We start from the raw sequence: 8,376 nt of genomic DNA on the forward strand, positions 1-8,376 counted from the left end.
GTTTTTTTTGGCGTGTCTATGAATAGCCTGACAGAGACTTCCCCTAATACCTTGCTCTACGAAGAGAAACATATCCATATCATGAAACAAATCTAGCTTAATCTCGGTCTTTTTCAAACACGCTTGTCAAGCTAACCCGGGAGCAGTGTAAAAATGTAAAGGATCCAGTTTATAGTTTGTCAAGCATGTTTCCCTAAAAGTCTCAAAAACAACAGAAAGCAATAGAACGTCTGTCTTCAGGTAGATATCATGATAAACACCCATATTTTCAACTTTCATGTCTTTCCATACCTTCTGAGTATGCGCATAATCAGCATCACTGATATCACTCATGTTCAACTTGCTATAAAAATCATCTTTCGCCGGAAGCTTAGTTTCATTAAACCTATCGAATGAATCAACATATTCATATGGGTATACATCCTTTCTTCTCATTATTTTGAATTGCTCATTATCATTGAAGAATTTTCGAAGATTTTTACACTGATCATCAGATAGATTGTTTACCAAGCTGCTAGCCATGAAACAAACCGAATCAATAAATCTCAATTATATCTTTTTGACTTTAGTCTCCCCATTTTTGTCAATGTATTCACCAACCTTAACATCCGTTGAGAAAGACATATATTTCTCTTTATTTTCAGCGATGACGCTCATATTTTCTTTTCCATTTTGCTTCGCAAGCTCTTTGATAAATAGATGCGCATCATATCCGCTAAGATTATGAAAGACAACTGGAATATAATTAGGCACTTTGTATCGGATATTACATTCTCGATGAGCAGCTCCGCGAAACTTGCCAGTAAAATGACAGTGATCTCTAACCTTGATGTCATCTTTGTCATCAAATGCTTCCATGCAAATGTGGCATTTAGTGGCATTTTCATGGCTATCACGTTCTTCTTTTGTCAGAGGAGTCATTGTTGTCCTGGGAAACATGTTATACAACCTTTTCGCCTCAGAAACTATATGATTCACAAGGGTTAATCACAGATCGCTTTCCACTGAAACTGACAGGTAGATGTAAATAAGAGCTACCTCTCGTTAATTTTAGCTTATGAAAGTCCACATGCATATGCAAGATTTTATCGATTGTGAATCCACTGTTGGGTAGCGCAGGGTTTTCAATCTGCTCGATTATCTTATTACGCATCCAATCGAAAACATCAGAAATGTCATCCTTGTTATGGATTATCTCCATATAGCTATTGAACGCTTTATCGACATAGATACTTTTATTGTCTTCCTCCCTTACCCATTTCACCCATAAGGTCGCCTGGCTCTTTTTCTGCTTGAGCACACCCCTCATCAACCTCTTAACGATAGCTTGAACCTTTTTGAAAAAGACTTTGACGCTCTTCTTCCCATCGGAGTTTATCTTGAACCTTTTGTAGGAACCATCAAACGCTTCTTCAATAGAAGTATAAGGTTTTTCCTCTTCCACCTCTTTTTCTTCTTCCACCTCTTTCTCTCCATTACCCTTTTTATATAAACCCAGAACCTTATCCTTCATGGTTCTGAAAGATTTAGTTCTTTTCTCCTTTATAACTTTCGGTACATGATTTACAAACTATTCTCTCCATTCATTTAACTTACTTTTTACCTGAGGTCTAGTTTTAAGCCATTTCTTGCTGCTCAAACAAATCCATATCTTGTTGGCTAAGAATAATTGTGACAGGTTTGACATTCCTCATCAGTCTCGGCGCTGGCACAGGTCTACTGGGTCTAGGCGCTGGCACAGGTCTAGTGGGTCTAGGCGCTGGCACAGGTCTAGTGGGTGATAATAATTCGATCAGCTCAGCTTTTCTGAGTCTTGAGTAGTCATGTAGGCCGCGTTCTCTAGCGAGAGCTCTTAATTCAACAACGGTATTTCGCGTTAATTCAAGAACAGTATTTTGAGAAGCCATAGTCTTGATATGTTTGTGATATACTATTACGAATAACTCTCTTTAAGATCTTTTTTTCACTTTTCCACCGTCGGGTTTTGTTACTCGCATTAAGTACCAAACAAGCAAGGTCGGTTTATTTTTTGGAAAGCCTCTTTCTCTTGTCATTATAACGTTTGTTGTATCTGAGATATTTCTCTCTGTTGTTTTGAATCCAGTTCGAACTGTATCTATTCCATGCTTGGTTAGTATCAGGATCAACAATATAAGAGGGATCCTTATCATTCTTTTCAAGCACATCAATCAATTTAGTTTTGTTCATTTGGTGAGGATATTTTATTTTTCGTGACGCACATAATTTTCGTAGCGCCTTAACTTTCATTGGTTTGTAGTCTGATACGGGAGTATCGCAATGTAATTCTGTTTTGTCAGACATCTTTATTCCTTACATATAAGGAATAAAAAACTTTTAAGGCACTTTTGTCGTACCACATCATAACAAAATGAGCTAGGTGTGCATAAATAAAAAAATGTCAAACTCTAAACTTCAAGAGATTTACTATCAACCTCAAAATGTATGAAAAGGACAAAAGGAAGTCTAGAATTTAAGAGGATTCGGCCTCAGACTAAAGGAAATTAAGAAGTGGCTATCAAAACAAGCATTTTGGCAAGTACATTTACCTGCTCCAAAACTTGAAAGACCTCATATGAAGTTACTACTCCTAATGAATTACATCAATTCGATTTATTGTACATGCCTGGTGACATACTGTATGGTAATAAATATAAGTACATTTTGTCAGGAATCGATGCTGCTTCCAGATACAAAGTAGCCCGACCTTTGAGGACTAAGAAAGCCAAAGAGGTTGCCGCTATGATTGAAGACATCTACAAGGCTGGACCATTAACTTATCCGAAAACTTTCCAATGTGATAACGGTTCAGAATTCAAAGCAGATGTATCAAAATTGTTGGAGAAGTATAAGGTTGAAATTAAAAGAGCGACTACAAAATATAAGCATACACACACAGCTTTTGTTGAGGCGTTGAACAAAGTACTTGCCGAAAATTTATTCAAAATACAAGATGCTCAAGAACTGAATGATTCGGAAAAGGTATCATCTACATGGGTTAGGCATTTGTATAAACTGATTGATAGGCTAAACGATACAAAGACGCAGATGATTGGTATGAAACCAAAAGATGCTAATATAATGAAAGAGGTGCCTCTTGCTAAACGAGAGAATTATCCACCTGAAGTAGAATTACCTCAAGATGGCTTGTATAGATATTTACTACAACCGGGTGAAGAGCATGATGATGGGCGGATACGAGCAACCGATAGAATATGGTCAAAACACATATATAGATTGCGTGAGGTAATAGTGCAACCTGGTAACCATGTAATGTACTATGTTCAGGACGGACCTAGACGAGCTTTTGTAAAAGAGGAATTGATGTTAATACCTGAAGATACAGAATTACCTCCTGATTATGTGCAAGGTTGGTGAAAAAGGGGACGATACATAAAAAGTATCTTTATTTGTTTCTAGTAAAGATGATTGTGATTTTGTCTTGCAGGGTTTAGCGCCACATAATGTCATAATTAAAAAACTGTCTTTCGTGATTCTTTTGAGAATGCTCGAGACCTTTTGATCTGACAAAGGCTTCCCTAGAGTCCCAATCATAATCTTTTAATTCAACGCAAAGTTTTGAGGGCAACCACGTCCTGTATATATTTCCGTTTATGTCTCGGAGCTCTGCATACTTGGACACGGGTGTGGCTATCCTTCTCACAGATTTAACAAGGTAAATCACGTTTTCAGGTAGCTCTCTCCATGTTTTGTTCAAATGTTTCAGCTGTTGGAAATTCCAGTGTTTGTTTTGTTTATATGTTTACGATTATGTCTCTTTATACCACTTTCAAATATTAATTTTTCAAATAGCACATGAAATATATGAATGGTACACAGGCACACATTACAAACTTTGTTCTGGATTTAACGTCTTTTTTAGATTTTGAATTTCCGCCATTAAACTTTTCTCACACTGACTGCGTGTTTCACACTCCATCTTTCTATCTGTTCTGGTCATCTTTTCCAGAGCTTCGTAGTATGTACCACCTAAAGCTTGAAATTCTTTGTGGCTAATCTTTCCGTCATTCAATGCTTGTGAGATAGCGGTTTCAAACACAGCAATCGCAGATGTTACAACATCATATAATTTCATGGCTTTGTCGAGTTTCTTTTGATATTTTTTAATCAACGCTGATAATGCTGGCGGAAATAGAGCCACCTAATCCGACAGAAACGGGAATTCCAATAAGAGTAGCGCCTGTTGCTATTGAACCAATACCAGAGGCAATGGTTAAAGCGCCCGCGCCGACATTTAAAAGCACTAATCGGTCTAGCGCTTTGTTGTATTTCTCATACTTGTTGTTGAATTTGTTTTTTAATTTTATCAACTCCTCAAGTTGAGAATTCACTATACTTGTGTTAAACTTGTCTTGCTCACTCGAATACTCAGGAGCAGTGGGTAACTTTGGATAAATCTTAAAACTCATTTTTATTTTAGAGAGAAATTATCTTATTAAAAAAGAGAAAAACTACCCTCTAAATAAGTAAAATGGCAGACATTGACTTTGAACCTTTTGTAGACCATGGGAGGTCAGATGAGACAACAGATGAGACGCTTCCTCTCATACCACTGGAGACCGTACGAGTGTACAAATACATACATCAGGTGAAAAGGAAACATCATTCGGAGGTCTCAGTCTGAATACTAGAGTTTTGCAGAAAATGGTTGAAGGGCTGTATAATGAAATAGGAGAGAAGATTGGTCAGTCTACGGACGCGATTCACACTGATCTTTTTATATTGCGTGATGGGGAATTATCCTACAAAGACAGTAGCACACCATTGACAAAAAGAGGAGGAAAACTGCGAGCTATTGGTACTATAGCAGATATATTAGGTAAAGAAAGGCTGCGCAAATTAGGGTATGATATACCAGAAGGTGAGATTACAGCCCGACAATTTGTAACTTTATTAGGAGCTAAAGATGAGTTACCTCCAACGTCTAAAATAACAAATGCAACTGACACTGAGCTAGATACAGAACATCTGGTGAGCCAATCATCAATCGATCATGAAACAACCCGGACCGGTGATCTATTTGAATATCCTATGCGTGAATTGTTAGGATTAGATAAATCATTGAGAAATATACGAGGAAGTCTTCAAGATGCAGTTGCAAAAAAGGTTCAACTCGAACAGCATATTGATATAGAAAAAAAACAAGTTGGAAGAGATTGAAAACACACCAAATATGACCGAGGAACAACAAAATGAAGTCAAAAATAGGTTGAAAGGTTTGCAACATGAGTTGAAAACTAGACAAGAAAGTATAGATATTTTCAAAGATGAACTTAACAGTCAAATAACAAGCATCAAGGAGACGATTACTAAACTCCTTGACAAAGATACTACATTGAGTGAAAAGATACGAACACTATTCCGTGAACAAGGTATCACTGTTGTCAGCATATTAACAGCGTTTGGCATGGCTATTGGTGTCCTTGTGGAAGCTTTGCTACCTCGAGGTGGGGGGTCATCCGCCGATCACTCACAAAATCTTGACAAAGGTGATAATAAAAAGGACGGTGCAAAGGAATGGATAAAAAACAAGTTGGAGGCGTTGGGGTCCCTCTTGGAAAGGTTGGCGGGTAAGGCCGCTGTGGCTCTACCGGGTATATTAGGATCCATCGTGTCATGGATACTCAATCGAGCGAAAGAGGTGGTGGGTTGGTTGAGTCAAAACCTGTGGGCTTTGGTAGTTGGAATCGGAGGTCTGATATACACCTATCTCATGACAAAACGGTAATGCTCCTACTGCTTATATGTTACATGATACATGTAACATTTTTTGTTCCCCATGTTTATCTTTCAAAATACCACACAATTCCACCAATTCCGATCATACTCAAAGTAATAAATGCCAATTCCCTTTCATGTTGATCCTGACTCGGTGTATAAAAGTCGCTCAATACAGGCTCCCGTGGTAAAGGTTCAAGTTTATCTCCAAAAACTCTGCTATATTCGCGCATTGCATCGTTTAATTCTATGAATTTTGAATCAGCCTTCTTTTCAAGTCTGAGCTGCTTATTGATAAAATCAATTCTCTCTTGTCTTTTCTGTTGCCATAAAACCTGGGCTTTTTGTAATTGTTCTATGGCCAAATCATGACGCTTTCTTTCCTTATCAATTCTGTCTTTAGATAAGCTTGAAAAGAGATAGCTTGAGCCTGTAAAAGCCAAAGCGTTAGCTAAAGCCCCTCCCAACATCATTGCAATTGAAGCCATATTTAGATATTGATAGTTTCAGGTAAAATCTTTTGCTTAATTAAGTATTCCCTTGATATTTCACTAGCGGCAACAATAGCAACTAATTTTCCGGTATCTTCCAAATCAAACTTTTGAATTGAGGGAGGTGACATTTTTAACACCTTTTTTCCTAGCATCAAATAGCCGATAGCGAAAACGCAGACGACCGATGCGTGATATAAATCGTTGACGATACTTTTCTTGTCCATGTTATTATATATTGTGAGATTATATATTGCAGGATTATCCTTTTATTCCATTTCAAGTTTATTTATTCTCACAGGTATTTTAGATTTTTGCGGCGGTGAGGGGGCACCCTTCGGCCCTGTTATAGCATATAGCGCTTGGTCCTTCTTTTTATACACAAAATAAGCAAAGCCACCAACTAAACTGAGAGCTATTATTCCTCCTATAGCGTAGTTCATAGGCTTTTCATTTGGTTTGATGGTAGAATCTGCCTCTCCACTTTCTTTTTGAGATGACTGTGTCTGTGCATGTGTTATAGACGCTTGTTTCAATTCTTCTCGCTTTTTACAGTTGTATTCCGCCAACCTCCTACCTGCTTCAACCTTTTTAGGGTTCTTCGTTGACACTTGAATGGGGGTCTGTTCTTCTGACATTTTTATTATCTGCTATATTTATATTATTTGTGTTTAAATTTCTTCCGTTGATATGATGCCTTCCGGTAATAAGACCGACACTGAGCGGTGCTAACAATTAGCCAAATTTATAATACAAATCGCATGTGAATCTTTGAAGGGCAGAGTTTAGGAAGGGGTCATTTTCTAGGTCATTGCTCAATGCATTTTGATTGTTTATTCCCAAGACCGCACAAGCCCCCATAGAATACATGTGAATGATTGATTGCCCTAAGGACTTCACCATCTGACCTGATAGTTTAGCGTCATATATACTAAAATGTTTTTTTACCTCTTCATCTTTGAGCTTTTGAATTTGTTCTTCCGTGTACATTTTCCCTAAGTATAGCTTGCTATTTCCGGTCAACACACACTCAAGCAATTTTTGCTTTTTATCATCCTCGGGCGGTGGTGGAAATCCACCTGGAATATCATGTCCAATTAAATTATCGATTGCTGTTTCCGCCATTTTTATTAGGGAGAGGTATTTTTTAAAGCAAAAATAGCAAAACCACAGCAGGATGCTTAATAGCATGAAGTTAACATATTCTATCATTTTGTTATATTTGTTGTGATTTTCTTGTATCTGTGCTGTAATTTGCTGCACAAGAGATTGCTATCTTCTTGTAGACTTGTTGAAATTTTGCTGAAATTTGCTGCGCAGGAGCTTGCTATCTTCTTATAGTTTTGCTGAAATTTGCTGCGCAGGAGCTTGCTATCTTTTTATAGTTTTGCTGAAATTTGCTGCGCAGGAGCTTGCTATCTTCTTATGACTTTGTTACAAGAGTCTTGTAACAAAAAACGTCAACCTGCTCAGCAAATCACATACGTTCTTGGGTGTTCCATTCTCATGACTAAATGTGTATATTTACCATCTTTTAGCCTTTCCTTAACTATCTGGATCTCTGATCGTGATTCAATGACATCATTCTCTTCATGAATAGTTGCGAGATCTTGTCCGTCTTTTGGATACCACACATATAAAATTTTAGCTTGCCGTCGTAAATTTTTAGGTATAGCTGTGTATGACTGTGTAAGTAACCATACTGAATGATTTCGATGTCTACCGCTAATTGCCAACTTGAGCAAAGGCTGTCTCTTTATGTCCAATTTTTCATCAGCGATGATGTTATCAGTCAGAAATAAGGTTTTATATCCAGTACAGAAAAAGTCCATTTTCTTAATCCATTCATATAACATACCTTCCGGCTCAATTAAAATAGCGAATTTATCAGTCCAAAACCATTTTTGTTCTCTGTATGTTTTATTCCATCTTAATGTTGCACATATAATCACGATGAAATCAAAGTGATCAAAGTATTCATTTTCTAATAATTTTACAACACGTTTAGATTTTCCACAACCTGTAGGACCATTGAATAATGCTGTGTGAGGCTCTTTTATGTAAAGTGTGTTACTTTGTTTCACCATTTTATTAATACAAGATAGACATAAATTCACCGTTTTGAATG

Source organism: Hydractinia symbiolongicarpus, chromosome 2, assembly GCF_029227915.1.
Source record: "Hydractinia symbiolongicarpus strain clone_291-10 chromosome 2, HSymV2.1, whole genome shotgun sequence".
Classification (NCBI taxonomy): Eukaryota; Metazoa; Cnidaria; class Hydrozoa; order Anthoathecata; family Hydractiniidae; genus Hydractinia; species Hydractinia symbiolongicarpus.